The sequence below is a fragment of the Bubalus bubalis genome, chromosome 8 (genome assembly GCF_019923935.1).
Source record: "Bubalus bubalis isolate 160015118507 breed Murrah chromosome 8, NDDB_SH_1, whole genome shotgun sequence".
Classification (NCBI taxonomy): Eukaryota; Metazoa; Chordata; class Mammalia; order Artiodactyla; family Bovidae; genus Bubalus; species Bubalus bubalis.
Genome location: NC_059164.1, coordinates 98,014,761 through 98,041,449, shown reverse-complemented (window position 1 = coordinate 98,041,449; position 26,689 = coordinate 98,014,761). Strand labels below are relative to the sequence as shown.

General features: G+C 39.9%; 1 protein-coding gene and 1 non-coding gene across 8 annotated transcripts in view; both read right to left on the bottom strand.

The window, feature by feature from the left end:
- CALD1 (caldesmon 1) overlaps nt 1–26,689 on the bottom strand; it is a 204,610-nt gene that overhangs the window by 121,209 nt on the left and 56,712 nt on the right. For 4 of the 7 annotated variants that reach the window (XM_044946883.1, XM_025291551.2, XM_025291552.2 and 1 more), the window contains one exon: nt 9,809–9,901. The exons of the other annotated variants lie outside the window; for them this stretch is intronic. The gene's annotated coding sequence lies outside the window, so the exon portion shown is untranslated. The remainder of the gene's footprint in view (nt 1–9,808; nt 9,902–26,689) is intronic. 7 annotated transcript variants of the gene reach the window in all.
- TRNAW-CCA lies at nt 6,750–6,821 on the bottom strand. Its single transcript has one exon. It is a non-coding gene; the product is annotated as a tRNA-Trp (tRNA).

Below are 26,689 nucleotides of genomic sequence, written 5' to 3'. Positions count from 1 at the left end.
TAGTATGAATTACCATTTGCTACCTTGCTGGGTGTGGCAAATAGGTTGTGAACGCAACTACTCTGCCCTCACTGTGCTTATAGTCTGATGGTGGAGACAGGCAATAAATCAATAAAATATAAACTGGGACAGGGTTAGGAAAGGAAAATATAAACTACTATGAGAGAGAACTACAGGAATGACTCATAGTTTTCTTTGTACTTTTTTTTTTTTGCTTTTTAATATTTTTTTGCAAACTTTTTATTTTGTGTTTGGAAATAGCCAGTTAGCAATGTTATAATAGTCTCAGGTGAGCAGTGAAGGGACTCAACCATACATATACATGTATCCATTCTGCCCCAAACCCCCCTCCTATCCAAGCTGCTACTTAACATTGAGCAGAGTTCTAACTCAAGGTTTCCTTTGGGTTAAAATAAGATTTAAGAAGTAATAGCTTTCTCAGAAAAGAATAATGTTAATACACTACAGACAAGCATTGATAAAGGGAACATAAATGTATGAGACTGAGGTTTGTATTTATTAAATATATGTCAACTTCCAGATTGTGCCAGGCACTTGCACAACAGCACTAGGTTGTTGTGCAATAAATAAATAATAAATAAATAAATAAATCGAACTTGTCTCTACTTTTCTGTCCTAAAAAAGTGAGTGAAGAGTAAAGTAAAGCAGCTAGTCAGATCTGAAGGACGGTGAACTATTCTCACCCTTTCTCTCCAACTTCAGATCCTATGTAAGTAATGTAAAAATAATGACCTATCAAATATGGTCTGCCAGAACTGGTACAGACATAAGGAATCCACTTAAGATATTAATTTCACATGGCTAGAGTGGAGGGCATCTTTCTAGAAACCACCCAACTCAGTGACCTTCCAACAACAAAAGCATGTTTCTCACTCGCCACTGGGCAGAAATTTGTTGATTCAAATGTAGCTGGGCCACTTTGTTTTTTCAAATTTTGGTTCATGATTCCAAGAAATGAACAACCCATAATAAATTTAGTCCAGTGGCAGAACATCTCATGACCAGCTTTTCTACTTTGAATACCACAAGCAGACCTTTAATTTGTTGACACACAGCCCCTGGACATTCATGAAAACAAGATGTTCTCTTGCTGCTTTTTAAGTTAAACAGATTTAAGTCAAGGTCTCAGCTGAATTTCAAAAACAGATGTTCCATAGCAAAAGGGCTGAACTGACCCCAGCAATGAGAGGCTGTTTCACTTGAACTTGAATATTCTTTTGTTAGTAGGACAAGCGATCAGATCCTGGAACTGAAAACAGGAGCAACCCAAGGTTTACTACTGTCTCTATTCAATGACTGCCCTGTGGGTCTGGGAAGACTGGGCATCCGGGAATCTTGGTTTAGGGAATAAGCTGATGCCTGGGAGGTTTAGGTGCCTGGGTTTTGAAGGGGTTAGTGAGGAAGGATGGTCTTTCCCCCAGCCCACCCCCCCGCCCCCCCCAAAGCGACCATCCTGTTTCCCTGTCCATCTCAGAGGCCCTGCATGGAATGACTTCACTGTACCCACCACCTCTTCTGACCCCACACTCAGGCCACTTCCTTAGTCCTGCAACAATCCAGCTAGTATTTTTGCCTCTGGGCCTTTGTCCTTGTTTCCTCTCTTCTGTAACCTGCAGTCCCCTCCATTCCTTCTGCAAATCCCATATATTTTTCTAGAGTGTAGCTAAGTCTTCTCTTTACTCCAGAAGCATCCTGTCTTTCAACTCTGTAGCATTGTTAGCACTGTTCTTTTGGATGGTCAATACTATACAGCTTTGTTATTCAAATGTGTTATAACCTCTCTTTCTCTTGAGCAAATGTGAAGCTGCTCAATGCCAGGGCCTGCGTCTCCTTTGATATCCCCTCACAGTGCTGGGTGTTTTGCTCTGCCTTTATAGATACATGAGAATGATTTCTGAGCTGAACTTAATGAAAAACTTCTGGCCTAAAAATCCAAGTTCCAAAAATTCTACACCTCTGGCCGTTCGTACCCTTTGAGCTTTCTGGGGACCTTATAGAACTGTACTTGCCGGCTTCCTTGTGCGCAGCTGGGGCCAAGTGACTAGTTCTGGCCAATGAGTTGTGAGCAGAAGTATCCCGTCACTTCTGGGGCAGAGCATTTATTTGTTGATATGAGATCCTTCAGAGTATTTTTTCTCTCTGCCCTGGGGTCCCCAAGTAAGGATGGCAGTGATGTGGACCAGAGACTCCTGCCTGTCCAGGGTTAGAGAGAAAGCATGAGTGAGCAACCTTTGTGTTGAAGTCACTAAGATTTTGAGTAGTCCCCATCTCCAGCATAACCTAGTTCACCATGACTGACATAGCCATGGTTAAGTTAGTCCATGACAAAAATGATCTTGTGATATTAGGCACTGCTTCGTGAAGATATTTATTCAACTTACTGATTTTCTGTTTCTGTTCTATGGCTTCTAACATAGAAATAGGAATGGGTAAGCTAATCAGGGAAGGCTTCAGGGAGTGGAAATGGCTCACTGGCCCCATCTGCCTACTCCAGTGAGTCATAAAACTGCTGCTAACTGCAGGAGTGCTCACGTGTGACGTGTTCATTCACTTACACCAGGAGTGACAAACTCAAATGCTTTTAAGGACCCAAAAGGTAAATACTTGGAGAGTGGTGGCCTGTGGGGAAATGGAGAATGAACGCCTCCCTAAAAAAATTCAAAATCAAAATTTCAAGAAAACCATGCTGGGCAAAGGAAGCCCACTTGCAGGTCAGTGTGGACCTCAGGTTTCTTGTTAGTAATCCCTAATTTAGACAATCATTCCTTAATGGCTCTCATGTGCCAAGCTAGGCACTGTGAGGAGTTAAAGGGTAAACTTATGTAAATTCATCTATTAGCCTACATTCTAGATGGAGAAGTTTGTTTATTTAGTCAATGGTTATATAGCATGTGCTATGTACCCAGTACAGTTCTAAGAACTTTATAAGTATCAGTTTAAATCTTTATAACAATCTTTATTGAGTCCATTTTACAGATGGAAAGACTAAGGCTCAGAGAAGGTGTATCATTTGCCCAAAGTCACAGTTCAGTTCAGTCGCTCAGTCGTGTCCGACTCTTTGTGACCCCATGAATCACAACACGCCAGGCCTCCCTGTCCATCACCAACTCCTGGAGTTCACCCAGACTCATGTCCATCGAGTCGGTGATGCCATCCAGCCGTCTCATCCTCTGTCATCCCCTTCTCCTCCTGCCCCCAATCCCTCCCAGCATCAGGGTCTTTTCCAACGAGTCAACTCTTTGCATGAGGTGCCCAAAGTATTGGAGTTTCAGCTTCAGCATCAGTCCTTCCAATGAACACCCAGGACTGATCTCCTTTAGAATGGACTGGTTGGATCTCCTTGCAGTCCAAGGGACTCTCAAGAGTCTTCTCCAACACCACAGTTCAAAAGCATCAATTATTCGGCGCTCAGCTTTCTTCATAGTCCAACTCTCACACCCATACATGACCACTGAAAAAACCATAGCCTTGACTAGATGGACCTTTGTTGGCAAAGTAATGTCTCTGCTTTTGAATATGCTATCTAGGTTAGTTGTAACTTTCCTTCCAAGGAGTAAGCGTCTTTTAATTGCATGGCTGCAATCACCATCTGCAGTGATTTTGGAGCCCAAAAATGGTCACAGAGTTAGCAAATATTAGAGCCAGGATTTACATGCAGGCAGCCTAGCCCTTAGAGTCTGTGCTTTGTGAGACTATGCTACTTCTCACAAGATGTAATACAAAGTAGCTTATGGCAAGAACCTCATTGATGAAAAGACCATGTAATTGCCTAAAGGATACATAGTCGGCTACAAACAACCCTGTCTAGAATTTGTTTCCTGTTGGAAGGATTTGGCTTGCTTGATGTTAGGGGGAGTCCATATTTGATGTTTATCAATGAAGTGAAAATGAATCTTGTTGATGTTCATTTGGGCTTTGGCAAACTAATTTATTATTTCATTTAAGTGGGGTTCACTTTAGAAAATAAGCTGAATTCATCCTAAAGCCTTTAAAAAATAAAACACACTTTGACTATTTCTTTTTGCTTTTTCATTTAATTAATTTCAGAAAGGAAGCAAAATCTTCTAAGATTATCTGTTAGTGTCTGTCTTAAGACAGATTTTGTGGGACCTGAAAATTATTTGGGAGTCCCTTAAGAAAGAGAATACAATGTTAAATGTAAAAACTTAGGCAGGGGTGTGACAGACATCTGTTCAAATGAGGGGCTCTGTGGCTTAAGCACACCACTGCCTTCACACTGAATCACTCTGGGTCTGTCACTTTCGATTCTTTGAGCATTCCAATAAAAAAATGACAAACCCTTACTTTGCTCTTAATTGAATGACAAGCCCTTACTTTGCTCTTAATTTTCAATTATTTTGATACTACAGTTAGGTCTGCCCCTAAAAAATTCTTCTTGAAAACAGAATTTAGGAAATAAAGAAGGCAGGGGACAATTAAGCATCATTCTTCAAAGCAATTTTCAGAAAAGTAGAATTCGAGATATAGCCAGAGCTCTGCAGTGTTTTGCCTGTAAACCACATAATTAAGAAGGCTAGGTAAATGAGACAGCAGAGATATATAAAATATTATGACTCTTTGTTAAGATAAGGCCAATACAAAATAAATAAAAGAACCAGAAATCACAATTTATGTCAATGAGTATATTATTGGAGTCACTAGATTTTTCCACTGCATTCAATAAAAAAAAGTCCATTTTATAGGAAGAATGAAGGAACACTAGAATTGTTAATGTAGCCCAGACCTAATATAGCACCGGCTAGAGAAGTTCCAATTCAGTATATAGCTGTAGAGTGAATACATTAATGAGTGACTGAATATGTATGTTTGAAGAGCAAGAAAAGGACAGACGGTGCTAACAGTGGTCACAAGCCTCCCCCACCAACCCTGACTTATAACTGCATCTTTTAGTTCTAATCCATTAGCCAGCAAGCTGGGGGAGGCAGTAGATATGTCCCCAGAGTCCCTCATGATAACAAATGTCTTTATGTTTATACATCTTGAGAGTCTGTGATGGAGTCAGATTCACAGTCGTGGGTATAATATACTTATGGGAGGAATCTTTTGAAGAACTTGAAGAAAGTGCTTTTAGAAGAGCGCCTTCCTTCAGGCCTGACATATGTTTGTATTCACGCCCTCTCTGCATTCTCTGAATATGATAAACACACTTCTCTCCAAACTCAGGATGCCCCGTTCCACAGTATGTCGTTCTTGGTCATTAAATAACAGGACTTGATATTAATGTTGGCTGTCTCCATCCCTCTTTAACAAAGTGTTTTCAGCCAAAGATATTAAACTAGTCAGCCTCTCTTTTCCCCTGTCAGAGAAACAGCCAGCCTCCTGAAATCACAGCTCATTTATACCATGTTGGCGTGAATATTCAGACTCCATTTGTCTCCAGCTCTTAAAGACTGGTGTTAGAGTGAATGATAGACATTTTGTTTTGAATTAGCAAAAAGGAGGAGAAAAAAAAAAAAAAAAACCAAGTAATAAGTTTGGCCTTAAAATATCTGTTTCAGGGAATGCAGCTCTGCTTTTTCCTCCAGTAAAAGTCGATTAAAAAAAAAAATCTAGATTTAATTTGGCATTAAGTTGGACCTGATACAGAAAATAGTAGAAAGGAAAATGTCTTAGTCTTCCCTCCCCTCCACCCCCCAGATTGAGCCTTTAAACCCTACTGGAGGACTGTTCCGTGGAGTAGTGCAAGATGTCTGCAGCTTTGTTTTGTTGAACATCCCAAAGCAAACTTTGGAAGTAGTTAAGTCTGTGTCCTTAAACTGTACAAATCCTGTCACAGTTGGAACCTCAGACTTTTGATAGTTTTGTTTGAAAGCTAAATAGCAGGATTGTTCTTTTTTTTTTTTTTTTTTTCCCTATTTATGGCATACTCACTCATGTTTTTTGGAACAGAAGTCTGGAAAGGAGTTCTACGCAAGAACTCCTGGCACCATTGTTTTTCTCCCTGCTATCTGTGTCTTGATCTTGGTTTGCCCACCCTGACAAAACCTCTTTCCATCAACAGCCATGCTGGGTAGGAATGTGTGCTTAATGGAGGTGCCTCCTAAGGCCAGGTCAATTCCCTGGCCAAGGAAACACCATTACTTGGCCAAAGCTACAAAATCTGCACATGGTGATGCTGGAATGTCCTGTTACCTTCCTTATCATCAAAGTTTCAAGAACTGGGAAGACCTGAGAACCCCTGCTCCTTGAGTCCTCTTGATTCCTAAGCAAACTTGGGCGTCGTTCTGCAGCCACTACCAGAAATCTGTAGAAAAGACTTTTAGTGCAAAAGTGATCCCTTCAGATTCTGCTGTAACAAGTATAGACACACTTGAACTAAACAGGAGGCTGAATATTGTGTCAAGAGTGTCCAGAGAGACTTGTTCTGCAAAACTCAAGAGAAGATAAAGGGAAAAAAACTTTCTCTTTCCATACCATCTGGAGCTTCAACTGACTCTAAAAATGCTGGCCCACAGTGGTTCTACAAACTCCCATTTATGCTGTTCTAAAACAAGGCAAAGCCTGCCAGGGCTTCCAACTCAGAGCACTTCTTATACATGCTCATAGGAAAAGTATCTTTCTTTTCATATCCTATAGTATAGTGAAGTTGCTCAGTCGTGTCCGACTCTTTGCGACCCCGTGGACTGTAGCCTACCAGGCTTCTCCGTCCATGGGATTCTCCAGGCAAGAATACTGGAGTGGGTTACCATTTCCTTCTCCAGGGGATCTTCCCGACCCAGGGATCGAACCTGGGTCTCCTGCATTGGAGGCAGACGCTTTAACCTCTGAGCCACCAGGGAAGCCCAAATCCTATAGCTGACTGAAATGAATGAAATGCAGCGTGGAGGCACCTCTGCTGGCCACTGGCCACCATTCATTTGGAATACCTGACCTAGGCCATGCAAGGATTGCAGAGCTGTTTCCTCTTGACTTCAGAATTTCTCCCTACTCATTTTATACAAATAGCAATTAATGTAAAATCCACTGACACAGGTGTGATTAGCACTTTAGGTCACTGAGTGAAAAGGGCATCTTTTTCCTGGCAAGTTGAAGAATACCGAGAGGAAAGTATGGAAGTGGGGGGTACTTGAAGAAATCTGGTATCTCAAAGTTTATTTTTAAGAAATGGAAGGGGGTATGTAGAGAAGGAGGACATTTACAAACCTCTGACAGGCTCTCCTGCTAATAATCAGACAATCCAAAGAAAGATCATGGGTTTCTGCTAGAGAAAGAGAACCAATGGAGAAAGGGGAGGGGGGTGGGCACGAAGAAGCAAGGAAAAGAAATGACACTTTAGAAAATAACAGAGAAATGAATTGAATAGTTTTCCTCCTTTTGTTTGTATCACATTAAGCAGGAAAAAAGTGGGAAATTCAGGGCTGGGGTAAAGGTGGCCCAATTAGAAATCACTTTTGATGGTGAGACCCAGAGAGGAGAAGCTTGCTATGGCCACCATGACTCAGGGCCTGGTCCGCTTATGCTTCATTAGCCTCCATTCTATCCTGCACATGAAACATGAAAATATCACCAAAACCTCCTTGAAGGCATAGGAAGTGTGGGGAGACCAATGGACTATGGAAGGGGTTCAGTGCAAAGGAGGTACATTCCCCTCAACTGAGTCCTTTACTGACTGTCTGGACAAGACGATGTTCCATGGCAGAGGAGTCCCAACCACCTGACCTTCTGTCTCTTTGGACACTGAGGAGTCTAATCCTGGACCTCCCTACTGTCCAGTCTGATCAGCTCTGATTGTGACGGAGGAAATGGTCCTAAAGGGAAGTGCTGATGTAGGATAGCCCTGGGCAAGCAGCTGGGGAGTCAAACACATGCTCGTGGGTGGAGTTGGCTAGAGAGGAGCAAGCTCAGGTAGAGAAAGCTCCCCAGGAATGGTTTGGGGCAAAGCCCTAAAGGAGAGGACAGAAGAAGGTATAAAATAGGACCAAAGGAATAAGTGAAGAGAGAAATAGATAGACATCCACAGTTGCTAATACACATGTTCTTAAGTTAGAAATGCCATTTAGATTTCTTCCTCCTGTTATTCACCAGGAAAACTTTCTACATGCAGTTTCTCGTGGCATTGTTAAACCGCTGCTCCTCTCCCTCTGCAGTCTTTCTGGGTGGCCTCATAATTCCTATGTGTAGGTTATGATTATGAAAATTTCTATCTCTAGTTGTTACCTGGGCTTCAGACATGCATAGCCCTTGTATTCTAGACACACACCCTTGGATGTCACACGGGCCCTTAAACTCAGCAGGTCTCAGTCTAAACTCACTGTCCTTCCCTCTTGGCTCCCAAAAGAGTGTTCTCAGTATCTGGAGCAGGTCCATATTATTTACTCTTTGAGGAGCGAGGTAAGTCTCCTGCCATCAGTTAATCATATATATATATATACATATATATATATATATTTTTTTTCAGTCTCTCTCTCCAGCTTTGACTTATTTCCACTTTTTGGAAGTCAGGAGACAGGCAGCAAGTACAGAGAAAGCACCACTAATAATCATTATTTGGAGGTAGTCTTAAGCAAATTACAGGTTCAGAGACTTGTATCTTACCTCTCCATTCATTTATTCATTTAATAAGTACTATTGAATGCTCACTATTTACAAAGCCTCCTCTAGTGCTATGAAAGATGTAAAAGGCACACTTTTCAGCTTCAAAAATTATGTAATGAAACAGGGAAGTGAGAGATGTATACAAAGGACTGCAACATACTGCAGGAAAACCAGATATTCTAAGAGTGATATAAACGCTAAGGTAGTTCAGGAGAGGAGACTCAGAGAGCTGTCCATATGCAACAAACTAAAAATCAGCATATAGGGGAAAAAAAAGATCAGATATTAGAGACTTAGTTGTGTTCCCACAAATTCATATGTTGAAATCTTAGCTCCAAATAACTTAGAATATAAACAAATTTGGAGATCTGGTTATTAAAGAGGTAATTAAGTTAAGATGAAATCTTTAGAGCAGGCATTAGTCCGATATGACTGTGGCCCTTCTAAGAAGAGGAAATGTTGGCCACAGAGAGAGCACTCCAAACATGTGCTGGCAGTGGGGCGCTAGTGAAGACACAGGAAAAGAGGGCCATCTGCAAGCCAAGGAGAGAGGCCTTCGAAGAAAACAAACCTGTCGCCTCCTTCACCTTGAACTTCCAGCCTTTGTAACTGTGAGAAAATAAATCTCTGCTATGTAAGCCATCCAGTCTGTGGTATTTTGCTCTGGCAGCCACAGAAAACCACTTCTCCCTACCAGTGCCAGCCTTGGAAAAATTGTGAATGAGTGAAGTTTCCTTTAGCTTCTCCATCCTCTACCTTCTGAAAGCTCCTCTTGCTGCTCCCCAGGTAGAGTGTCTACTGGTAGAAGTTCTTCCAGGTGAGGAGGATTTGCTGAGAGTGAAGGGTACTCCCTTCTGAAATCATTGTTTGCTCAAAGGTGAGCTCCTTTACCCTGAAGACTGACTCATCATCTCTCTATTCCCTCAAGTCAGCAACATTCTTGGGAAGTGAGAACTTCATTATTGATTGGGGACTGTTTTGCCTAATATACTATAGATGCAGGAAAAGAATTTAAAAATAAAGCAAAAAAAAATCATATTACAAAACAGGTAAACAATTCTCTCAAACTTGTTAGATTACTTGGTAAATAAACTATGAAGGACATAGCAGAACCCTTGGTTTCTCACAATGCATCTATAGGTGCGAGAATTTAGACAATCAGGCAGAAAGGCTATGTAATTGCTAAGATCAGAGCCCTCCCCACCAACAAAACCACATAAACTCTACTCACAGGTAAGCAGTCAAATGTCTGCTCGTGAACCTCTGGTTGATTACCAATCCCTATGAATTCGGCTGGATGATCTTCAAGCTTTTCAATGATTACCTGGCATAAAAGGATGGACACATAGTGGAGTGAATTTTAGTTAATGTAGAACTATTCCAAATATTTAAGATACAATTTCTTTCTCAGGTACTGATGTTGGTTAGGACCATGAAAGGGAAATAAAGCACAGATATAAATAGATATTGCATTTGCATTTTAAAGAAAATTAATACAATTATTACAGAGTCAGTCCCTAAATTATTCTAAATAATGGAGAGGAGAGATGGTTTGTACAAAGCAGGGAGCACTACCAATGCCAACAATCAAAGACCAAAGGCATTAGAATATAGTCAGGGACATGGCCTTTTCTAAGTTCACCTTCAAAACCTTCTAAACCTCAGACTCTCAAAGTCTTTTTGGACCCTTTGCTTTGCCCAAAGTCTTCTGCTATTGATGGTTAGGAGCTTGGTTAATAGGTGAAAGAGGAGGGTCCAGAAGAATACAAATAATGATAGAATGCACTAGTAGATAATCGAGAGGTAACTCTCTTATACTTGAAACACAGCAACAAATATTAAATATTAGACCAAAGAAATAATGAACTGCAACAGCAAATCACCATTGCATCCCTAACCTGCCCCAACATGATGCAGCGAGGATGCTATGGGTATGAGTGTGGGAAGTGCAGCTCTGGGTTTTAACGTTTGCCTTTTTTGGTAGAATAATGGGGCCCACATGGACCTTAAGGACACACCCTGCCTCCCCCCACTCCATTCTTTGTTTTTTTGCATTGGAAAAAATTAGAAGTTCTTGGACTGGCTTTGAATCACACTGCTGGGAATCAATATTAGATTCCTAGATTCTCATTTCAGATTTCAAAGGTAAAATGCAAACCAAACAAAAACCTGCCTAGCATGGTATCAATGGTTTGTATCCATCTCAGGAAGGCTGGTTTGCAAACTAAGGATGGGGAACCCTGAGGGGCTTGTAAATTGTTTAGCAGGGCCAGGTGTTATTTCTTATTCCATTTCTTTATTCCTGAGCAGTCACTCAGGCTACCTTCAGCTCCCCTCCCTCAACCTCTACATCTCCTCCTATTTGTCCAAAATGCACACTTCAGCTGTTGTATTGTCGTACATCTACAGTACCTTGCTCAGGATTCTGGAGATGTGGGCATTGATCTTAAGGAGCCTAATATCTAGCTGGAGTGATAAAAGATATAATTATCCTTCTAGGTTACAATGCCAGAAAGTGGTAAGAGCTCCAAATCCCATTTAAATTCCTTTCCTTCTACTGTGGGCCTCATATTGGAGGACTTTCTTATAAAACTGCAGAAAAGGGGGACCAGAAAATCTGTGAGACATCTGCTAGCTGGAGAAGTTGCTCAAGCCTGGCTTATAGTCTAGTTCCCTGCAGCTCCTAGGCTTCTGCCAGCACGCAGCAGGGCATCAAGAAATTTTGTTGAGTGAGTGAACAAAACCTATGAGTTAGAGGAGGGTGATGAACTCCTCAAAACTGTAGGCCAGATTTTGTGTATCAACTTTCATTCATTTCTGAAAGTTGTCTCTGCTCCCTTTTTCCCTCCCCCTCAAATTAAGAACCACTGCCTAAATGATTAGGATAGCACTAGTACATGTGTGGTAAGTTGCTTCAGTCCTGTCCGACTCCTTGCAATCCCATGGACTGTAGCCCTCCAGGCTCTTCTGTCCAATGGATATTCCAGGCAAGAATACTGGAGTGGGTTGTCATGCTCTCTTCCAGGGGATCTTCCCTACCCAGGGATCGAACCCACGGCTCTTATGGCATTGGCAGTGGGGTTCTTTACCATTAACGCCACCTGGGAAGCCCTGGCATAGCACGAGAGGATAGAGTTTAGACGAGAACAAATCCCATGAGTAAATTTAAAAATAAATAAGGATTGAGTGCCTAGTCCCCATGCTGCCACGTCCAGACCTACTGCATCTATTCCCTGGCCTTTCTTTCATCATCTCTAGAATGCAGGGAAGGCATGATCCCTGACCCTCCTAACTTCAGGGCAGCTTCAAGGGCCTAAGAGTTAGTTGATGGTCTTGACCTTGGCTGTACACTACAATCACTCAAGGAGATCTGAAAAAATGACCCAACCCAGGGACCCTCCTTTGATCAACCTAACGAGGATTTGGGGGGTTCGGCCCCAGGCATATGTGTTTCTCAACTGTCCCCGGTGAGTCTAAAGGGCTGGAAGGTTGCAAGTCACTGAGATAAAGACGCAGACTTCTTTTCCAAATCATTGAGCCCTGTCCACATGTAGGGTGCAGGTGGGAGAGATTCCCCTCCAGGTCCTGCTCCTCTGTATGTGCCAGGAACATATCTGAGATTTGCCAGTGAAGAAACAGCCATTGAACCTGGCTTCATGGCACTTATGGTACACTGTCCCCCTAGAATCGAGGTTCTCAGACTGGCTGCATATCAAAATCTTCTGGGAGAGCTTTTTCAAGAAAATATGACATGGGAAATTCCAGAGAGGTGTCCAGAAATTTGCACATTACAAGAAGTTCCTTACATTCAGATGCTGATGCAGATTATAGTACCCACTCCACATGTTGCTCTTGCTGTTGTTTAATTGCTAAATCATGTCTGACCCTTGGCTACCCTGTGGACTGGAGCCCTCAGGGTTTCTCAGGCAAGAATACTGGAGTGGGTTGCCATTTCCTTCTCCAGGGATCTTCCCCACCCAGGGATTGAACACAGGTCTCCTGCAGTGGCAGGTGGATTCTTTACCACTGAGCTACCAGCGAAGTCCACCCCTTCCACATAGGCCTCTCATTCTTGACCCTCAGGCTTCATAGAAGGAACAGAAGACTAGAAGAAATCAGGGAGTTACTTGCCTAATGAATGAATCAAGAGATTTAAACTTATAGGGAAAAAACATCCTCAGTACCTTCCCCCAAATCCTCTGGCAGGGTCAGTACTTGTTTGCTTAGTTTCCCTTTCCCTGGTCCCAATTCCCTCGGTATTTTTATTTTTAAAATTGGGAACGAATAAAGAAAAATATAAAGAAATCGGGAATCTGGGGAAATGTTTCTTTTTTGGTCTGTAGAGTCTATGTATATGTTAATGAACCATCTTGTTAGTGAGACAAAGATAGAAAGACTTTTGAGAGAAACCATAAGGTGAATAGCAGAGTGACTAAATGCAGAGTTTGTCTTCACATATTCTTTTTATTTTCAGATTGAGGACGGAAGGGCCAGAAAATTGACGAAGCTCTCACTTCCTGTTTCAACCATTTTCAACCTTGCAACTTCAGATACTTGCCTGGGTGAACCATTATTCACTGGATCCCTTTAAGCTTTCCATTCGGTGCCCAGCATATAGAGACGGACTGACTTGGCTCAGAGGCAGCTGCTGAAATTCTCTGCAGGCAAAGCTAAGTCTAGACCGGACATGGTAAGGAAGGGAACAACCCGAGATGAAGGAAAAGGGGCCGGAAGAGCGAGCTGGACGGCGTGAGGCAAATGAGCCCCGCTGCCTCGGTCCAGTCGCCTTCCCAGCCAGTGTCAAACGGCCACGTGCTATTTATTGCTCCTTTGATTGCGCTGTCTGCTCAGGCATGTGGGGAAATTGGGGTTTTATATGAAAGCATTCACTATAGGAGAATCAAGGTGTAATAAAAAGAAAGGAGGAATTTCTCTTTCAATCAGCTTTCTAGTCTTCTAAGAGGAGTGATTTTCTTAAAACCCTCGGGAAACCTCTAGGTAAAGCCATTCAGTAACATGAGGAGCAGGACCTAGCACCTTGCTAGGTTACACAAGTGGAAAAATACTGACAGTACATACTTGCAAAAAGTGGTTATGCTTCTCCTTTAAAATTCCAATCACAAGTGTTCACAGAAAGATGCCATTTTCCAAAAGGATACCAAAGGTTCGGATAAAGGAGAGTATCTCAAATGATAACTTATTATAACAGGGAGTTATCAAAAAGGTTCAATTAGAGATCCTTTGTAAAGAAGAATAACTTCAAGGAGTCAACAAGAACAACTGGGTTTTCATTAATATATATATTGCCTTGTGGAGTTGAGTTAGGATCCTTTGATTTCAACATTAATATTTATATTAAAAAATCCCCCATGACACTTTTGTAATACGCTCAGCTCTCCTCATGGAGACTCTGATAACTACTGTGTGTTAAGGGTTTTTAGTGCCAGGCCCTGGGCTAAGCTCCTTTCATATATCTCATTTATCCTTATAACAACCTAATGAGATACGTGCTCTTAACATAGGAGAAGCCCTGAGAAATTTGTTGTGTTTGACACATTGGCCTAAATTCACCCAGCTAGTAAGTAATGAAGCCAGTATTCAAATCTGGGGGCAGACTCAGCCTGACAGGTGTAGGAGAAGGATACACGCCCACATTCATTTACAGATTGAGTGAGTTCTCTAAGCCAGGACGGCACACACAGTGAGGAGCAAGGACTCTGCTCTCATGGAAGTTATATTCTGGTGGAGTAGATAGCAGGCATATTTCCAATAGTGAGCAAATAAAAGAGCCTAATGTGATAGAGGGTCACTGAATGCTAGGTGGTGCGAGATGGTCTCTCTGAAGAGGAGATACCTAGGCTGAAAATATATTTCTAGTTTAAGGAGTCACTCATGTGAAGAGTGTTTCTGGAAGAGCCTTTGAGAATCCTGGTGGGAGGTAGAGGGTTTTATGAGATGACTGTGTGTTCTGTGATCAGGAAACTCTTCCAAGTTGTTCAGTCCATATGGGATTCGGGCTTAACTGTCCATTAGCAGAATATACAATGCTGAAAGATGTGCTGAACAAAAAGGGACTTCCAAAAAAAAAAAAAAAAAATGATTGTCAGAGTACCACCTTTGCCAGAAAGCATGAGGATGGCAGAGGTGCTGGTCATCTGTCTTCAGCCATCGGGGAGCATGCCAGGGATGCACTTGGTTACCTGGGCATCCAATGCCCAGGACAATAGATGCCCCCCTGCACTCCTGTTAACTTGGTAAACTTGAAGAGAGCTGTCTTCTGTGGGTTTCCATGAGCTCCTTTCAGTCTTGTGCATTGGAGAATAAGGCAGAATATTTCTTAATAATAAAAGAATAAAACACTACAGGATATAATCCTTGGAATGGGAAAGGAATGGTAAGAAGCTATTTCAGACTTAGTTGGCAGGAAGTCACATAATTTGTGGGAATGGAAATTAAAATAAAATATTTAAAAATAGATCTATGGGTTTTAGTCAAAATGCGCCAGTAACAATAAAACATTAATAATTGTCTCTTGTGAATTGTCTCTGTTTTACATTTATAGTTGAATATGGGACCTAGGAGTATTTTGGAAGAGAAGAAATATGTGATATCAGGGAATTTGGGTCACTTAAGTAAATACTAATGAGTGAGTTGACCTTGACCAAGTTATTTAAGTACTCTTGGCCACTCAATTCTTTCATCTGTAACATGAAGCATTTGGAATAGATTTTTATAGATCTCTCCAATTCAGAGGGTTTTTGTATAGTTCTACGGTTTTTTAAGGAAAAAATATATAATGTGTATGTCTCAGTATCTATGAATGACCTTGTTATGGCTGGGAATAAAACAAGTTCAATCAAGTTCAGCATCAAAGGGGGTTCCCAGAGAAAAGAACTGCTTTTCAGGGACCACCTACACCACCCCTTCTCCATTATTTCTAAAAGATAAATGTATCTTACAGTTCTTGGAGAATCTATTGAACACCCACTATGTGCAAGGCACTTGATATTTGTTATCTAATTAACCTTCAAAAGAAAACAGAAAATAGTTGTTTTAGTATCTTATTTCAAAGTAAGGATACAGATTCAGATTCATTGTCACATAGTTAACATGTATCAGAGTTGAAATTGCATCCCAGACTTGTTCAACTTCAAAGCTCTTTCTAGGACTGAACACTTGGAGTGGAAAGGACAAGAGTAAATAAGAGAATAAGAAACCATGTTTCTGAAAAGCATAGCGGAGTTTTTGCAGTATTATGGCACTGAGTAGGAAAAACTCAAAAGTACAAGAAGGAACTACTTTGGAGTTGATATATCTATTTCTTAATTGTGGTGGAAGTTACACAACTATCTGTATTTGTCAAAACTTATAGAACTGTACACTAAAAGGAGTAAATTTTTACCATGTATTAATTATACTTTGATTAAAAAAACTCAAGCAAGAAAAAAAAAAAAAAGGAAAGGGTCTTGGGATATAGTCTCAGACCTTTGGAGAGTTCATCTGTGGAGAAGGGGCAAACTAGAAATCAATGGAATCGTAGGAAATGGCAGATGAATTTCAAAGTCAACTAAAGGGAATTTCCCCAATTCTATCAAACCATAAGGAGATAAAGTTACTCAGTCTGGGGGAAAGTAACATCACCTAGTACCTCAATTGGATACCCATATGGAAGAAAAGAAAAGAAAATCTTGACTTTTATTTAATATCATATATCATACACCCCCTCCTCCAATTCCAGATTCATTATAGATCTAAATGTGAAAATTTACACATTAAAGCTCTCAGAAAAGAGAAGATACCTCCATGATCTTGGGACAAGCAAAGATTTTGTAAATAGGGTATATAAATTATTAACCATAAAAGAATAAAATTGATAAACTGTACTGCATCAAAATTAAGAACCATAAAGAGAGTGAAAGGCAAATCACAGATTTAGAAAATGTATGTTAGCAAAACTTACATCTGACAAAGGACTTGTATTTAAATATTCAAAGAATTCCAACAAATCATTAAGAAATATGACTCTATAAAAAATAAGTAAGGACTCTAATGGATACTTCACAAAATGAGGATATTAAAGTGGCAATAAACACATGAAAAGTGCTCAATTTCATTGATCATTAGAAAATTCTAATTCAAATTACACACTACTAGAATAGCTAAAATTGAAAAGACTGACAATTCAAAGTTTGGATGAGCAACTGTAACTCTCATGCACTGCTGTGGGAATGTCAATTGGAATAATCACTGAGGTAAAATATTTGGCTGCTGCTGCTGCTGCTGCTAAATCGCTTCAGTAGTGTCCGACTCTGTGCGACTCCATAGACGGCAGCCCACCAGGCTCCCCCGTCCCTGAGATTCTCCAGGCAAGAGCCCTGGAGTGGATTGCCATTTCCTTCTCCAATGCATGAAAGTGAAAAGTGAAAGGGAAGTCGCTCAGTCGTATCCGACTCTTAGTGACCTCATGAACTGCAGCCTACCAGGCTCCTCCGTCCATGGGATTTTCCAGGCAAGAGTACTGGAGTGGGGTGCCATTGCCTTCTCTGAAATATTTGGCAGTATCTGCTAAAGCTGAATATTGGTCTAACTGGTGACCCAGAAAGCTTACTCCTAAGTATATAGATGACAAAGATCCATGCATATCTTCATCAGAAAACATGAACTAGAATGCTCATACCAGCACTACTCAAAACATCCACACAGCGGAAATTACCTCAGTGTCTATCAATAGTAATATGGATAAACTGTGGTTGGCAAACAACAAAATACGTTGCTGCAAATTAGAATAATATAATTATCACTCACGTAATGAATTTCAGAAACATAATTTTAGATAACAGAGATTGGACACCCCTCTCCCCCAAATTCTATAGGATTACATTACTATAAAATTCAACAAAAACAAACAAATCAAACAAACAAAACTGTCACTAGGTGTCAGAAGTCAAAATGATGGTTATCCTGGGGCAGTGGGGGAGGGGAGGGGAGGAGGCATGACTGTGGAAGCGGGCACGAGGGGGGTCCTGGGGTGCTAAGTAACATTCTGTTACTTGATCTGGATGCTGACTACATCACTTTGCTCATTCTGTGAAAATGAACCATGCTGTATAGTTATGATTTGTGTGCTTTTCTATATGCTACACATCAATAAAAAGAGTATTTTAATAACATGTGAATAGAAAAAGATGAAGCCTCAATCTGGAAAGATGACAACTAAAGGGAATTTATGAGCTCAAAATATATAAAATTATGAAAATTTAATATTCCCAGTCATATATTACTATATGTTAGAGTAGGAAAATAAAAAGAAAGACAAACAATGAGAGAAAACAAAAAGGGAATACAAATGAATATACTCTGTAGGGGGAAAGTCGCAGTCGGGAAGGCTGGGATCAATTTGGCCAGTTATTTCTAAATTAAAAGTCAACACTGGATTATTTACCAATGACTTAGTGAACTTTCCACATATATATTTTGGCTTACTATATCTTAGAAGGGAAATATTGAATGTTTTTGCAAGTGGCCCATACCAAAGCAATTCAAATACAGGGACTACTTATCATCTTAAGATGCTGTAAAACCTCGCAGTGCATTCAGACCCTTGCTCACTAACCGCAGTGTCGCCTCTTCACTTTTCACCACTGCTCTTCCCAAATCTATTTCCAGTGCCTTCAGTTCAGTGCAGTTCAGTCGCTCAGTCGTGTCCGACTCTTTGCGACCCCATGAATTGCAGCACGCCAGGCCTCCCTGTCCATCACCATCTCCCGGAGTTCACTCAGGCTCCGTGTACCTTAAGTTCTTGCCCAGTTTCCCCTTCAGTTGCTTCAACTGTTTGTTTCCATTTAAGTCTTTGCCTGTGTATCTTGAGTAACACTTGCCTATAGTGTGCTTGTACTTCAGTGTAAATTTTTATGCCTGTGGGAGAATCTCTTGATTTTTGTAGGATGCATTTTTCATATTCTTATGAGATTATGCATATGGATATACAGAGATATTTGTATAAACTAGTAGATAAGAGGGACAACATGTATCAACAGAATACTATGTTAGGAATTTAGCTACCAAGCAGACTAAATAAAGCAAGAGAGTAAGGAAATTGCTCTTATAATTCAAGAAAAAGTCAATTATCCAATGAAAGTAAAAATTGTCTTGGCATTGATTGCTAACAAAGCTTTACAGTATTCAGTCGGGTTGGAAATGTCTTTCCCTTAAAAGCAGCATGGAATTGTGAAAGAAGACAGGCTGTGAGGTTGTAAGAGAGATATATGGGCTTAGGTATCAGTTGCTTATTTTTGCTAGTGGTAAAGAAATTTGCTTGCCAGTGCAGGAGACATAAGAGATGTAGGTTCAATCCCTGGGTTGGGAAGATCCACTGGAAAAGGGGATGGTAGCCACCCACTCCAGTATCCTTGCCTGGAGAATTCCATGGACAGAGGAGCTTGGTGGGCTATAGTCCATACGGTCACAAGGAGTTGGACACGACTTAAGCAACTTAGCACACATGCACAGCAGAGTCTACTTTAAAATGAGGGTAATAATAACTGCTTTGAAGGGCTTTTACTCATGTGTGCCTATGTGGTATTTTGTTAATGCTGCTATGGAGGCATGCCACAGTGGACTGTCATCGTATGAACATGGGCTTCTTTTCATTTATTTTTACAATTAAAAAATTGGAGTATAATTGCCTTACACTGTTGTGTTAGTTTCTTCTGTGCAACAATGTAAATCAACTATACGTATACATATACCCCCTTCCTCTTGAGTCTCCCTCCCACCTAGCTCTCATCCCACCCCTCTAGGTCATCACAGAGCATCAAGCTGAGCTCCCTTTGCTATACAGCTGCTCCCCACTTGCTATTAATAATTTGTTTTACAGATGATAGTGTATATATGAGCATGAGCATCTTGATGGCAAGGAATGGTCTTACTCATAATTCTATCCCAAGCATTTAGTAAATTCCATGACATATAATACTCTGTAAAAGTTCACTGGTGAGTGAGTGAATGAGATAACATATAAAGCATCCATTACTGAATCTAGAATGCTATAGGCTCCCAATGAATATCACCCCTTTCTTTTCCTCCTCCTTTTGTTATTCTCTATCTGGAAAGAAGAATTAATCAACCCTTAGCTTATTTTTATTAGATGGCCAGGACTAGCCAAGGTAGCCAAGGAAGTTTTTCTGAATTCCCCTTCAAATTTCATGAGAAGCCAAAGACATAGTTTGTATTTTTGTTCACAGAGGAGCAAATTTTGTACAAGTATGAAGATGAAAAAAATTCTTATTTGAACAGAACAAGATCACACAATGGTACAAAAGAAGGGCTTTGATATTGTAAAATGGTTCCTATTTGCTGCAGTCTTTCCTCTTTTTTTCTTGGACAATTTTTGAATAGGAATAATCCATTATGTTATTTGTATTGGCCAAGATTTTTCAATTGTTAATAGAAGAATAAGGGTGAATTTTTAGAGGCAAGATAATTTCTGATCAGAGAAGCCTTAAGAATGTGTCCATGGCAGCAGGGTGAGGGTTAGATGTTTATTTTTAAGCTTTATGAAAACTTCTCTACTTGTCTGAAGCAAGCAGGAAAGCGAAAGTAATTGATGGTATTATGAAATTTCTGAGCTTCTCATGGGAAAGTAGCTGACGTCAGTGTTTGATAAGCTTCCCGTGGCTACAAACATACGAGACATTAATTCCTAAGAAAAATGCACTCTTTCTCTTTACAGAATCATGGTGTGCCTGCACCTGGCATTTCATTTAACAGCCTGCCATCAGGAAAAACCTACGGTAGATGTTTTCAGAAGAAAGACCGTGGACTTGGCACTTGTTTTTGTCACCATCATCATCATAAACATCAGCATCACCACCACCACCATTATCATTATCAACAAGCACTGGTGTTTATTTACATTATTTGTAAGGCACTCTTAAATAATGGGGCTCTCATGAGTAATATTAAATGGTACACTTAATTTTTACATATATTAAAATCTCCAAAGCATACAGTCTTCGCAGCACTCATCTGCCTATGTGGTTATGTATGGCTTCTTTATTTTTCAATTGAGTATATTTTATTTATCAGGTATTACTTTATTTTTAAATAACAGTTTTATTAAGATATAGTTCACACACCACACAATTCATGTCAGAGAATTTATCTGCTTAAGTGTGTAAATCAATAGTTTTAGTACATTCAGATTTGTGCAATCATCACCACAATCTTAGCCATCTCCCCACCCACTATAATATCCCCTATATCTTCCAGCTCTAAGCAACCACTACACTATGTTTTGTTTCTATAAAGTCCTCTGTTGTGAACATTTCATGTGAATAGAACCATACAATATGTGGTCTTTCGTGATTGAGTTATTTCACTTGCCACAATGTTTTCAAGGTTCATCCATATGGTAGCATGTATCAGCATTTCATTCTTTTTTATGGCCAAATAATATTCTATTGTATGGGTACATCACAATTTACTTATCCATTTTGTTTGTTGATGGATGTTTTGTTACTTGCTTCTTTTGCCTATTGTGAATAATGTTGGTATAAACATTTGTGTACAGGTTTTTGCACAGACATATGTTCTCATTTCTCTTGGGCATATACCTGGGAGTGGAATTGCAGGGTCATATGGTAATTCTATGTTCAATTGTTTGAGGGACTATAAGACATTTCTCCAAAGTGGCTGCACCATTTGATATTCCCACCAGCAGGGCTCTGTTTTTCCAACATCCTTGCTATGCAAGGTGAATAACTTGTAAATATTTGCTGTGCAGTAAACTTCAGGCATATAGAATAACTTTGATGATTGTAAGTTGAGTTACAATTCATTAAACCAAACCCAGTAGTTCCAATAGACTCTCAGTTTACTAACAATCTCAGTACTCAGCAATTTTGGATATTCACAAAGAAGCAGTGTCCTAATGCAGTACTTTCTCATTGAGACTACAGGTAATCAAAGCAATTGGATTATTTATTCAATTCAGTCAGCTCAGTGGAAAATTTGAGCACACTTTATTGATTTTGTGAATCAGTATTCTTGTTTCTATTATATAATATTTACTTTGTTTAAAGTATTCTTAAAACTTTTACTAGTGTTAGCTTTTACTACTGATTAAAATTCAGGGACAGTATATTACATATTTTTTGTATGGCTGGTTGCTCAAGATGAGCAAAGCCACAAAGCAAAATAACACCGAAAGTGGAATGAACCTGTTCCTCTTCTCTCCGTTGTAATCAACTAGCACTGCCCACCTTTCTCCTCCACTCCAGGGCTTTATGCCAAGACCTGATTCAGAGCCTTAAGCACAAAAGTCTGACTGGGAATGTGAACAGTGGTAGGACTGAGGGCTTAGAACCTAGAATCACTTTGTCCTACCCATGTAACAAAGACAAAACCATCAATGTGTGTAGCCTTGAAAAAAAAAATTAGCTGGTTGATGTCATTCCTCAGCATTTAAAAATTCAGTCTCTGCATAATGTATTTGCACATTTAACTCAAAGAGTGGACAGTGAAGGCTGCAACCCCATGGATGAGATAGAGGGGCCTTTGCACCAGAAGACGGGTATAACATCATGCTCAGTCTGTCTCTGTTCATCATCACCCCCCCAGTTATCAGTCTGTGATTGTCTTGGAAACTGTGAACATCAGCAAACACAGCAAAATAACAATGCACAGGGGACCATTTTGTGCACAGGGCCCTGGGAAGGGCCAGTGGAATTCCTCTGATCAGTTGCCTTTTGACTTTTTCCCATAGACCTTGTTTTTGCACTGAAATGTCTGGAATGCTTGGTAGGGATGAAGTGGTTGGTCACAAGGCAATTATGCTTCTATCATCAATGGGATCAGTCATTTGTGGACTGATTTCCAAGTGACTAGTGGTATCATCAATGGACTAAGAATACAAACAAAAGCAATTTTATAGTAAACAGAGCTTTCATATTCCTTTTCCCAAATGATTTTCATGTCAACCCTGGATATCAGTAAGATAAATATTATTGGAAACATTTTATAAACAGGACCTAGAGAGTCCTGGAGAAGTTAAATGGTTTGTCCAAGGCCTCTCAGCTAGTGGTGAGTAGATACGGGTCTCCAGATCTTTTCTCTTTGTAGAACACTACTCTGACTCTAGTTGGTTACTTAACAACCAATTTCATTCAGCAGGAGCTGGTTGTTTTTTATTTTAAAACAAATCGATCACTATATTTGCTTTTAGGGGACAGATAAATCCATTTATTTGACTCCCAACTGGTATCATGGGATGCAAATTTTCAAAACAACAATCCTGAGAACTGATTCTTTGTTACCCTCACAATTTGCACTGTCTTTGCAGTAATGACGTGGTGCCGAGAGTGCTACAATCGATAAATCCTTCAAGTAATCATCTTAACCTCAAAGTACCTGAACATCAAAATAGATCTGTCAAGGTATGGAGGCCCACCAGAGGTTTTCCACATGGATTCTCAATCACAGCATCACTGCCCGTGAAGTGGCATCAGAAATCTGAGGTTACATGTGATTTCCTCTTCATTAAACCATTAGGAAAGAGTCAAGGTTATCTCTGTAAACCTGACTCTCACTCAGTTGCATTCTCGGAATCTTTCTTGGGTGGAAGAAAAGCCCTTCTTCTGTGTGTTCCTGAGAGTGAGACTTCGCAGTGAATATCATTCCTCACACATGACACAGGGAGAAAAATATTTCGAGATCTGCTCGCCTTCTATTCCTATACCATGACACAAAACATCAGCCCAGTTTGAGATTCTATTTCTGGTTATGAAATGGAAACTGCTAAAGATGAGGCAGAGACAGACTGACACGATCTCTGCCCTCACTGAGCTAATTCCCTAGTGAGAAAAGTAAAAAATATTAAACTATTTTTCACTTTTTTGTTATTTTTTTGGCTTGAGTTCTTGAAAAAAAAATTTGTGATTAAGAAGCCCTTAACATATGATCTACTTTCTTAATGTCTTCTTTCTATATCCCCAGTGTTTTGTGGAGTTCTGAGTACATGTTAGTTTCTCAGTAAATATGTGTGATGTCTCTAGATGTTCTGACTTTTCTATTTCTAAATCTTGACTTATTATCCAGGGTCATTTTTTCTGGGAACAGATTCAAACTGGATACAAATAGGGCAATCAGAATCTCACTGAAGCCTGTTACTAACAATTTCATTGGAAATATATTAGATGGTTGATGGTTGTGTGGACAATACCTCAGCTTCAATCTTTTATAGCCACAAACTTAAACCCAGGCTGATCTCTTTAAAAAAAAAAAAACAAAAAACAAACCTGTGTGTGATTAAACAAATGGAGCATGGCGTGAAGATACAGATGGATCAATAAAACACATTTTCACATTAATACAATATTTCAAATTTAACATCCTATAGTAAATTTATCTCTAAAGAACAGCATTTTTTAAACAGCAGTGTCTTTATTCATATGCCAACAAAGATACCAACAGAAGCCTCATCAGGGACAGCATTTATAGCTGAGTTCATTGAATTAAATGAAAGAGACAAATTAGTTCAATAAAATCTTTTGGGCAACTGCCACCACCAAATAATTTCATACTAGGCAGCTCTCTGTCTTTTGAAATGGCAATTCTGGCATTACGAAGGCACATAAAGACTGAATAGAGCTGACATGTATGTAAAACGTACCTGGCAGCTTTATAAAGAAAATGCACTTTTCAGAGACAACAATTCTTACATGTTTGGAACACAAAATAAGATTGTGGGAAATCACTGCTAAAGAATGAAAAACAAATGATTGTGAATAATTCAGAACAACTAAGCTTGCATACAAATGCCATCCTAGAACTTTGGTTAGAATTACAAATACATTATATGAAATATACTAGAAATGTGAGAGGAAAACATTAAATTTAGCCAGGATTTAAATGGCATTGAGGCTGCGTAGATACTTAAGCTACTCAGGTAGTGTTTTTTCCTCTCTTTCTCTCTGAGCCCTTTCATTTCCTGATGTATCTCAAAAGGAAAAGCTCAGAGACAAAAATAAAAACTGTCTTTATTATGTTTTTAGGCTATTTGAATCCAAAGGGGGCAAATCTAGGAGAGCAGGCACTTGATTATAAGTTCCTTGAGTGAGGAGTCACATTTTATCACTTTACATCCCCAAGGCAACTTGTGCAGTACTCATCAATTATTTATTGACAGACTGAAAGACTGATGCTTTTCAAGACTACTTTTATTTCTATTTTACTCTGTTGAAAAAGGTTTCAGATCATTAAATCTGTAAAGTCAGATGTATCTCTGAATGCTCTGTAGATATACATCTTATTATGGAGAATATGGGCTTTCCAGGTGTCTCAGTGGTAAAGAATCTGCCTGCCAATGCAGGAGATGCAGGTTCGATCCCTGGGTCAGGAAGATTCCCTGGAGAAGGAAATGGCAACCCACTCCAGTGTTTTAGCCTGGGAAATCCCATGGACAGAGGAGCCTGGCCTGGTTGGAGAATTTTGAGCATTACTTTGCTAGCGTGTGAGATACGTGCAATTGTACAGTAGTTTGAACATTATTTGGCATTGCCTTTCTTTGGGAATGTAATAAAAACTGAACTTTTCCAGTCCTATGGCCACTGCTGAGTTTTCCAAATTTGTTGGCATATTGAGTGCAGCACTTTTACAGCATCATATTTTAGGATTTGAAATAGCTCAACTGGAATTTCATCACATCCACTAGCTTCCTCCTTGGAAGAAAAGCTATGACCAACCTAGACAGCTTATTAAAAAGCAGAGACATTACTTTGCCAACAAAGGTCCTTCTAGTCAAAGCTATGGTTTTTCCAGGAGTCATGTATGGATGTAAGAGTTGGACCGTAAAGAAGGCTGAGCACTGAAGAATTGATGCTTTTGAACTGTGGTGTTGGAGAAGGCTTTTGAGAGTCCCTTGGACTGCAAGGAGCTCCAACCAGTCCATCCTAAAGGAAATCAGTCCTGAATATTCATTGGAAGGACTGATGCTGAAGCTGAAACTCCAATAATTTGGCCACCTGATGAGAACAACTGACTCATTTGAAAAGACCCTGATGCTGGGAAAGATTGAAGGCGGGAAGAGAAAGGGACAACAGAGGATGAGATGGTTGGATGGCATCACCAATTCAATGGACATGAATTTGAGTAAACTCTGGGAGTTGGTAATGTACAGGGAGGCCTGGCATGCTGCAGTCCATGCAGTCCCAAAGAATCGGACATGACTGAGTGACTGAATTGAACTGAACTGAGGAGCCATGGGGTCACAAAAGAGTCAGACATGACTTAGTGACTAAAAGACAACAACAAAAGGGAGAATATACAAATATAAATTTCACTCTAGAAAATTTAGAAAATATAGAAATATATGTAGAGAACAATTTTAAAGTCTCTTAATCCCTCCTACTCTGAGATTTAAAGTTTAAATATATTTCCTTCTAGTTCTCTTTACTAACACATATGATACTATTTTAAAAACAAATTTAATATGTTATGTATTCATATTTTTCACCTACATATATTTTCCTACACCATTCTTTTAACTTGATTAACAATGTCATGGTTTACATAATCATTCTCCTATGACTGGGCATATATTTCAAGTTTGGGCTGTTATAAGTAATATTGTAATGGACATTCTTATATATAAACCATAATCCCCAAATCTCAATCACTTTGTTTCTAATTGCTAAGTAATGTAGAGGGTGTAGTGATGCTCAAGGGATCAAATTGATCACATTTTCTTTATGTGAATTCTTGTTTTCAAATAACCAGCTGGAAAAGTTGGAACAATAATTGCAATGCCACCAAAATACTTACAGATGAGTTACAGCAAATAATATATTCATAGCAAGACAAAATTGAAAAGACCTCTAGTATTATCCATTCACTGCCAAGATTGTAGAAAAACTCTCCCTCCCCAAAGTTGTTCTTAAGAACCTAATTTTGGGAGACTCCCTTGGTGGTCCAGTGGGTTAAGGCTTCATGTTCCCAATGCAGAGGGCCTGGGTTCAATCCTGGTCAGGGAAGTAGATCCCACGTGCTGCAGCTAAGGACCCTGGATGCCACGGCAAAGGCCTGGTATGCCACAACCGAGGCCTGGCACAGCCAA